We start from the raw sequence: 10,123 nt of genomic DNA, 5'->3' as shown, positions 1-10,123 counted from the left end.
TTTTTTTTGCAACAGAGGGCTTGTCATTGTGTAAGGGAAGGGAGGAGGTGCTGCTATCTTGTTTTTCCTGTTTTCTGGCAATGCTCTCTTCTATAGCTTGTTCTGTCCTGTCATCTCTCCAAGTACCAAAATACTGCAGTTGGATGGAGCGTTGTTGCATTCCAGTGCACAGAGCCAAATGAGATGTGTGACACTGGGCCATCTCACTGGCTGTGGCTTTAGGTCATCTGTTATGTGTGCGTGGAAGATGTAGTTAAGAGTTCTACACATCACTCTGCAGCTATTCATGTTACTGTCAAATAATACCAATGCTTATATTCTTTGTGGCAAGGTTCCGTCTGTGCTCTGAATCTCATTTAATTTTTTGTCTCAGAAACCATAAGCTTGGGCAGCAGTAACAGGTCGAACAATCTCCTAGGAAAGGAATTAACGTCTTGTCCCACCTAAAAGGAAAAGGACTACGAAGTCCTAAGTCATGTCACCACTGAGGGCAGTTTAAGCATGAAGAATGTAGTGGCTGTAGGACTCAGTAAGCACAGCATGTCTTAATTGGAGATGAATCAGAAATGGGGTGTGTGTGTGAACTGTGTTCAAGGAGCAGGATAGGCAATTTAATAATTGTTAAGTTGTAAACAGCATATTGAATCATATAGTGCGTAATTATATATATTTTTCTGAAGTGCGATAAACAGAGTGAGAGGCTGAGGTACATGCATTACCTGGCCACATTCCTGTTAATGTGCTATTTTGAGACAAAACCCTTGTGCTATGTCAACTAATGTTCTAGAGCAAGATCACGATTTCCTAACCATAGGCATTCCAAGTTTTCAAGTTGATTTGTCTACTAATTAATCTGGAGCTAAAAACCCCCTAATTGCAAGATTTAAATAAAGCGGTGTAAGCTATTCTGGAAGCTGTTGGCTTTCATAAAGAGATCATCTGAAAAGCAGACAGTCATGACCAAAGAATGTTTTGTTTTTTTTGGTCAAAGCTTTTCAGCTGACAAGTAGTTCTTGACGTTCTGATCAGGAGGTGATGGGTGTTGCATTGACTGCACTGTTCTTACTGCTCAACCAGCTCTGCATCTACAGAACTGAGTGCCATATGGGCAGATGGGCAAGCAGTTGGTAAATCATGATGGATATCTTGAGCTGCAGAAAGCAGATCAACTGTGGATCCTTGGTATAGAAAGTCTGAGTGGAAAAGGCAACATCTATGCAGTGCTTGCAAGGTGGTAGTGCTTAGAAACCCTGCTGAGTATAGATTTAACAGAGATCCAAGGTGACTCGAGAGTTTGAGAAATACTGGAATATGAAAACACCAAAGCAAGTGAATGCTTCGGCCTTTTGGGAAATTCTATAATGAACCAGTGGGGAATAGTGCCTTCCTATGAAGTCTGGCTGCCTTATTGTGGGTAATTGGCCTGTTTGATAACATGAAAGCAGTGCTGTGTGTTGTTTGCTCTTCTTCAGATTTTTCTGATGTGCCCTGCAAATTGCTTGCTGGCTGCGGAGTGTGTGTAGACAGTGTGTATATCTTGTCTCAGTCAATTTCTGTGTCTGCGTGAATATGGAAAAAATGCCAAAAGAAGGGATCCACAATCTAAAAGAGCGAATAATCCCCCTAGTTGCCAGGAACTCTGCTTTTGCCAAACAGCTGTTAGGCAGAAGTAAGAATCTCCATGTTTGCACTTTGTGCATCAGAATCAGGGCGCAAGCATCTTCTGTATTAACCTATTTATTTATTTATTTATTTCCAATTTGGTTTTACTGAACCATGTTTAAGACAGGTGATTTGCAGACCTTTTTGCTGGCTCACTTCAGAATGTGGATAGTGATAGGAGAGGGGGAATGGTTTTAAACTGAGACAGGGTTGGTTTAGGTTAGATATTAGGAGGAAGTTTTTCCCCCAGAGGATGGTGACACGCTGGAACAGGTTGCCCAAGGAGGTTGTGGATGCCCCATCCCTGGAGGCATTCAAGGCCAGGCTGGATGTGGCTCTGGGCGGCCTGGTGCTTGGTGACCCTGCACATAGCAGGGAGGTTGAAACCAGGTGATCGTCGTGGTCCTTTTCAACCCAGGCCATTTTATGATTCTGTGTGCCTTTAGCAGACTCTCAGTTACTGGATATAAAAATGAGATGTAATCTTGCTCAAGTACAATACTGACTAGTTTTCAAGAGTCTGCTTCTCAGGTGTGCTTTACTTCACAAAGGGGAAACATCCTTTCTATCACTTTAGCAGTTGCTAAGCACTTTCAAGAAGCGGCAGTTAAATTGAACGTTTCTTATGGAAAGCAGGTCAGGGGTGGAGGGAAGACCTTTCTCCATAGAGCAGATCTTCGTGTGGATGTCATCAAGGTGCTTCTCCTGCAGTGGTTCTACCCTGCATAATGCGTCGGTGCTGGACTTACAGTACTGTGCATGTGGAATGAAGAGCTGCTTTCTGGACAGATGGAGCTCTGCTGCAGCCCATCTGCAGCTATCAAATCTACTTTTACAAATGCTTACAGAACCTTGCTTTAAATCTGCCTTAGCCAAAATCCTTAATAGGTTTTAGAGACCTCTAATTAAGCTTTCAAGTAATTGATGTTGACTTCTAAAAGTAGATTGGTGTTCCTGTTGCTTTACAGCTCCAGGGGTTTTCTTCTGTTCTGCAGGAGAAACATAAAAATGAATTATTTGGTACATATGAAGTATATATACATATTTGCATTTACCTACATGTATAAATGTGTGATAATGTAATACATGCACACGCGTATCTGCTCAGGCTCTGACGTGGGCATATGTTACAAAAAACATATCCTTCCTGAAGGCTGATATAAAGTTTAGAGGGGTAGGCTCATAACTTCATTTGACAGTGCTTTTTATGTCTTTCAGAACAGTCTGCCTTCATTTGAGGAAAGCGTAATGAAGCAGCAGCTTATCAGCTCTTGTCCTTTGCATTGCTCTGTAGGATGTTTATGCCATGGACCAGCAAAATGCAGCCAGCAGCTTGTTCACATCTCTGCCTTCTCCTTGGAGCATATGTGTTTCTTGGTCTGCTCTCCAGAACAGGGTTGGGATCTCATCAGCTACCTCCTCTTTGAAGTAGTTGCCTTGAATCTGGATCTCACTTGAAAGTGTATGAAATAGTATTATAAAATGGGATGTTGATTTCTCCCTACAGCCTTCCCCTCCTTGGATTTCTTCAATAAAGATCTTTGTACAAATTTTAACGCCCACTGGGATAAACATAGATCATACACCTTCTAAATTGTATTTTGAGCGTCTAAAAAGTGTAGATCTAGTGCTTTGTAGTACCATAACTTCATTCTTAGTAATATCTAAGAATTTTGCATACAAATTTTTGCTTTTCTGTGGAAAGAATGCCTTTTTTTCCCCACTACAGAGGAGTGAAGAAAATGCTGTGCTCTGGATAGCAGACTTGATACCTACTACTGACCTTGAATTAATTCAGTTGAAGTAGAACAAAGATCTCCAAGCTTATGCATTGGTCCTAAAAATGCCGTTGTTCTTGTGTATACAGTTCTTGACAGCTGAAGTGTAGGCTTATGTTCTGGCTTGTCTGTTTTTCAGGGTAGAAAGGCAGAATTTCACAATGGGAATTAGTCATATCTTGTGTGAGTAATTGCTTTATTCCCAGACAGGTGAGTTCACAGATAAGATACCCATGGTGTCATCGAGCTGCCGACCTTGTAATGCTCTGTTCCTTATGCTGTGTTGCCCAGCAGTTTTTTTTCCCAGAAATAGAACATGAAGTGGTAACTGTCTGGAAAGGTGACAAGCTTCTTTTTCTGCTGCAGGTCCTGGTGATTGCCTGTCGTAGGGCTACAGCAGTGATGTAGAGTTTAAATTACTAAGAAGTTGGCCGTATTGTTGATAGGTGGAAAATGAATTTCTGCTTTGCTGACTGTAAAGCAATTTGTGGAATGATTGGACACAAGTACTCTAGAATAGAATTTAGTTTTGAATAACCTATGATGGAGCGAGCCTTCATACTTGGTAAGACTGTAAAATATAATAGTGATTTACAGATGCTACTGCAAATGTTAATCTTTATCTTTCTTACTAAAGTTGGTGGGTTTTAATATTTTTTTTTCCAACATTTTATCTCAGTTATGTCACAGTATTCTTATATTTACCTGAAAGTCAGCAATTGTTTTGAGTAAAAAACAAACAAACAAACAAAAAAACCCCACAACCTGTAAAATTTCCTGAAGTGAACTTTCTTTTTGTAATGCTGCATCCAAGAAATGCGAGGACTCATACTCTTGGCATGCTGTGCCTAGGTTCCTGCTGATCCAGTCGTGCTGTCTTCATTTACATTCATTATTACCTTCCTGCAAAGGGCTGTAGAACTGAGAAGGGATAGCTATAAAGTGAGGGATTGTTCAGTTATTGAGTATGGAAAGGTTCATATCTAAAAGCATCTGAACCAGCAGTACTGGAGAATTGATCTATTGTAGCACAATTGATATTGCTTTATTACCACAGGAGAGAGTTGAAGCTTAAGCTTTTAAGAACCCAAGCTGCTTTTGCAGCCCTGAAATTTCTGCTTTTCGCTTCATGAAGTTTGTGTTAGTCGCAGGTATCCTGCTGCTACTTAGCAATTAAAATGAAACTTGCGCATCTGAGGAAGGCAGTAGGAACTGTGCCTCTCCCAGGTAGAACTGATTAGCAGCAAACTCAGGGAGTTGCCACGGGATGCTACACTGACAATTAAAACAAGAGAGGGATATGAGAGCCATGCCCCAATTTACGTGGATTATGCTAACTTTGTAGTGATAATTGTATGCTCTTCTGAATACGATTTTAATATCAGATGTGAAACATCAGCTGCCCTGATGTATAAAAGAACAGTCTCCAGTTGCCTAGGAAACATGACTTTCATGATGATTATTATATACATTTTGGACTGGATTTACTAGTTTGCCTTCCCTGGAGCCTCAGATAAACAAGTTGATCTGGTTCTGGTGATAGAGAGGCAGAACAGGGAAAAGGGAGTGAGCGTATTGCCAGCTACAACTCTGCATGTCTTCCATTGAGCCTTCCATCCAGTGCTGATTGCTGATTTCTTTCCACTTTCCAGGGAAGAAAGCTAACGCTTCTTCAGCAAAATGCACACCTCTTGCCCTGGGGTGCAAGCTGGGATTGTAAAGTCACACTCCTCTGTCTTCCAGACACTGGAATCCAAGGGTGATTGAAGGCTGACATCTCATCTGGCAATATGTGAAGGCATCATTGTATGGCCAGAACAGAAGGGCTAGAAGCCTTCTATGCTTCTGGGAATGTTCAGCATCCCTCAGCTTTCTCGAGTGTTATTGCAAATTGGAGTTAATTACTGCTCTTTTACATAGGAGGTGTCAGGTCAAAGCATCAGTTTGAAGAGGAGATTCAACTGTAGAGGAACTTTCTTGATAAAATGTGAGGTTTAGCCCAGGTGTATGGCACTGTGTTGCTGGGATTGCATCCTGTCGCCTGCAGTAGCAAAACAGAGATGAAAGGAAAACAGGAATGGAAGAAATTTCCATGAATTGAGGAGGAACGGTGTTCTATTGTGTTAATACCAGTGTCTCCAAATGAAAGGGGGACTGATGGAATGAGAAGTACCAAGAAGCATGTTTGGTTCAACAACTTCCATTCACATCATTTCCAGTGGTTATTTAAAGACTTAACAAAAAGAAGAAAAAAAGAAAAGGGCAAGATCTGTGCCTTGTGGAGCTCTCCTCCATTTATGTCTCCTATTTGTATCTGTAGACATGAAAATGGCAGGCATAGCACAGGGCTTGTTTCTTTATTCTCTAAGGCAATACTTGATAATAGTGTGCAGTAAGTATCTTGAGTGTTGGATTCTAAACAATTATCCATAAGCACAGCAGATTTGATTAGCTTATGTATTTACCCTGATTGCATGCCTGACTTAAATATTTGCAAACAGTGCCTTATTCTGTGGAGATTCTATGCAGATTGGACCTGCAGCTACAGGGAGCCACACTTGACGTACGCACAAACTTCTGTGGATTTGAAAATAAGGTTTCAAAGGGTACTGGAAAAAAAAGCCTGAGCTTTTTGAGTTGGCTCCAGGGTTCCCCACTTAAGTACAGTTTCAGCAATGGTGTTACTGGGGATAAACTGATAGGTACATTCTCAGTCTTCAGGGGTGGGAGATGTGGATCAGCATAAATAAATAGCACGGTGCCAGCACTCTGAGATTACAGGGCAGGGCAATGACTCCAGGTGCTCAGGCTCTGAAATAGGAGAGGCCAGGCTTCCAAAATGTCTTGGTGCAGCCCCAGTGTAGTTTCAGTGCGCTTTGTGAGCATTGGGTGCTTCTGGAAGGCACTGAGCGAGTGCTCAGCAAGGCAGTTTGTGTGTGTTTTTGGGCAGCTAAGAGTGACTTTGGACATTTAAATTTTAAGAGGGTTTATTTATTTTTGGACAGAAATACGTCTTATGGTGCTTCTGCTTTCAAACATTGGAGTCTTCAAAGCAAAAGTTGATAAAGGGATCTTTTGACTGCTAAGAGAAGAGCACTTGTCAGAAACTGCCATTTTTGGCCAGATATACTGATAGAGCAGTGGGCATTAATGTTCCTGTTGTAGACAGATAAAGTTTGACATGGAGAAAGGGTTTCTTTTGGTTTTGTGTTCTTTTTTTTTTTTTCTTGTTAACCACACAGCAGATTTAGGACTCTCACAGAGCCTTTCTGCTGCCTCTCTTCTCTGTTTCTCGTTTTGTCAAAGGAGAAAAATGAATCCCAGCATGTTTTCTGTGGTGATCTAGAAGCTCCAACAGTGTTTTTATATTCCAGAGTTTTATTTCCCTACTTCTAGTGAATGTAACAAATGACAGCATGTAACTGGAGCAGCCGATCTCTGCATTTCTTGGCAGTGTGCTCTGATGAGATACGCAGCAAGAATGAAGTAGCTGCAGGCATCTCAGTGAACCCATGTTGTTAAAACACAGCTTGTGACCTGGGGTTTTGGTTCTGAATGTGGAATGTGGGGAAAAATGCTGATCTGGAAGGCAGGGTAAATAGCAAAGAACGTGTGTTGTTAAAAACCAACACACAGAGTTGTTGGAGCAGTTCAGCCTTTTCACTTTCAGTCTTGTGTTTTTAGGATCTCACTGGCAAAATGACTAATAGTACAGTCTTTATCAACACAATTACAGCAATACTTTCTTAATATTTTGGGTGGCAAATGTTCAGTAAAATCTTGAAAGAGCAGGCCATGACATTTCTAATTCTCAGGTGCTATTTCCAATTTAAAATTCAGAGGGAAAATTGTCAGTGGTCAGGGGAAAGAGGATTCTGAGCATCTCAGCTCACACATAAATAATTAAAAAGCAAGTTGATTTGCAGACTAAAGTAATAGGAAGAGAACTAAGTGTATACTCGATTGATGAGAGTTTGACAGTGTTATTTGGTGTGGGGCTATGTGGTGCTCTGTAGGTGCTGGGCCATTGCTGTGGCTTGCATAGTGCAGTGCAGGGAGGGGAGGTGACCAAGCATGCTTTGCTTGTCTGCTAGGGAGTGCCTGAGCCGTCTCCCAAGAGGAAGGAGCTGGCACTAGTGCTTGGGAGTTAAACAGGCTTTGGAAAGGAGGTGTTTGGCAGGGGAGAGGCTTTTGGCCTCAGCTGCATTCTCTTTTGAAGCTGTGCTGCCCATATGGCTTATGGTGGAACGGCATGGAGGGTGAGAAACTGCACACAGGGCTTGCTGGGACAAACGGTTTATACTTGAGTTCACTCGCTTGTCCTGAAGCAAATAAAACCACGATGTAACTCCTTTCCTGCAGAAATTGCACTTGTGTATGGTCAAGGAGTACATTGCATCTCAGAGAGAGTAACCTGAAATTCAGCTGCGTGTGTATGCTTCCCCAGAGTCAACTCTTAATTTGGTCGCTGTCTTCTTGTGTTGTGTTGTGTTGTGTTTCCCACTGTGTGAATGTCACTGTTCAAAGGCTGGGTGGCAGAATCTGCTGTGCTGTTCAGTTGGATATGGCATCCCTACCTTCACAGCTGACACAGAGTTTGTCACATAGCCTGTGGATATGCCTGGGGATCACAGCTGTCCCAGACGTTCCATCTTGTGAGGAGCTCCCAGTGTACCTGAGTGCTTTCTGCCAGTCATGTTCATACACTGAAGAGTGCAGGGACTGCCAAGAATGACACTGCCATTCCAAAGGTGGAAAGTTGGAAACAGACTTCACGTGCATACCATGAGCACAAGAGAAAAGTCTTTGTGTTCCCCGTGGTGTTACTTCTTCTAAGCCCAATATTGTCCACTCCTGAAATTCAGGAGCAGCCACTGCATTCACCAAGGGACAGACCCTTTGGGAGGACCCTAGAAAATGAGGAGATGGCAAGTTCAGAAGAACTGAGCATTTTGAAATGTGTCATTCCTATAACTTTCTTCTTGTGAAAAGCTCACAGACAGTCTGGAGAATGTGGACAGTACCTGCAGAGAACTGAATGATAGAATTGTAGAACCGCTAGGTTGGAAAAAGTTCTCTAAGATCACCAAGTCCAATCACCAGTGCATCCCCACCATGCCCACTAACCGTGTCCCTCAGTGCCACATCTCCATGGTTCTTGAACGCCTCCAGGGACAGCCATTTCACCACCTTCTTTGGCAGCCTGTGCCACTGCATCACCACTCTTCTGGAGAAGAAATATTACCTCTTGAAGTCTGTGAAAGCACAGTTTCAGATATAATTTTCTTCTGACCACTTCCAGGGTTACAAAAGACCATAAATGGGTCAGCCCAAACTTCAAGGTAGAGAGAGAAAGGTAGAGAGAGAAATCACAGCATTGTTTCCTTATTCTGTATGAGTATTAGTGAGACAGAACTGAGAAAGTTCCTTTCAGTTGTGTTACCCTTCTTGTCTGTCAAAGCAGCCAGCACTGCAATTTTAAGATGGTTTTCAGGAAGAAAAGATAAAATTAAAAAAAATTGACCATAATTCTCCGTAGGTGCCTTTCAGTGAGAATTTGCAGCTTGTGCCATTTTGCACAATACCATGTTTGTAGTAATGAGTGCTTTGTTGTATTCTACTTCAGTTTTCCAAATCAGTTTTTAATTTATTTTTCTTTCACTTATGCTACGATGATTAAATGAAACCTAAAAGCTGGAAAAATAAACTGTCTCTAATAAAATGCAGCCAACAATATGTAATTTTCAGTACCATAATATATGTCGATTGCTCCAAAAGCAATGCTCTCTATTTACTCCCATGGGAATTACTATAGAAACCGAGAGCACAATATTACCAATGGATACAACAAATTCTCAGCTACAAAATGCTATTTTTCAACATAATCATTACCATTAGCTATGCATTTTTGCCAGTGATGAACAAGAGATGTTTGGTATTTCATCATCATAAGAGCAGGTGATCAATTTTGTGTTGTTTTCTTTTTATCCTTATGGTAGATATTTTATATTATCTATGTCTGTTGAATTCTGTTAATATCAGAGGACTTGCAGAAAGTAATTGCTGTATATTCTTAACTCGGATGTGTCTCGTTTTGCAGATAACATGCATGTTTCACTGGCTGAGGCTCTGGAGGTTCGGGGAGGGCCACTGCAAGAAGAAGAAATATGGGCTATTTTGAATCAAAGCGCTGAGAGCCTTCAAGAGCTCTTCAGAAAGGGTAAGCATTTTCAAGGAGGGATATATGCAGTACTGGAAACATCTTGCTTATGTTTTCCTGTTATGTACTCCCATATTCTTCAGCTCTAAACACACATAGTAACCTACCCCTCAGTAAACTGCTTTTCAGGTGAGCTGTGCCTCAGCCCAGCTACTATTTCCAGCCATTCTGTCATGTTCTGTTGGGACATAAAACACGTTGGGTTTTGCATGGTGACAACTTCACTTTGGTAGGAGGTTACTATGTACTTTCTGCATTATTGTAGGCATTTAGAAAGGAGATGGAAACGCAGACAAAGCGTTAAATGTGGCTGAAGTGATTGGAGCAATTTGATATCGAAGGGTTCACAGTGGAAGGAAGGGATGCCATTCAGAAGGACCTTGACAGGCTGGAAAGGTGGTGGGCGTGGGTGAACCTGATGAGGTTCAACACGGCAAAGTGTAGAGTTTTGCACTTGCATCAG

This window comes from Meleagris gallopavo, chromosome 4, assembly GCF_000146605.3.
Source record: "Meleagris gallopavo isolate NT-WF06-2002-E0010 breed Aviagen turkey brand Nicholas breeding stock chromosome 4, Turkey_5.1, whole genome shotgun sequence".
Classification (NCBI taxonomy): Eukaryota; Metazoa; Chordata; class Aves; order Galliformes; family Phasianidae; genus Meleagris; species Meleagris gallopavo.
Note: the sequence above shows the minus strand (reverse complement) of the source record.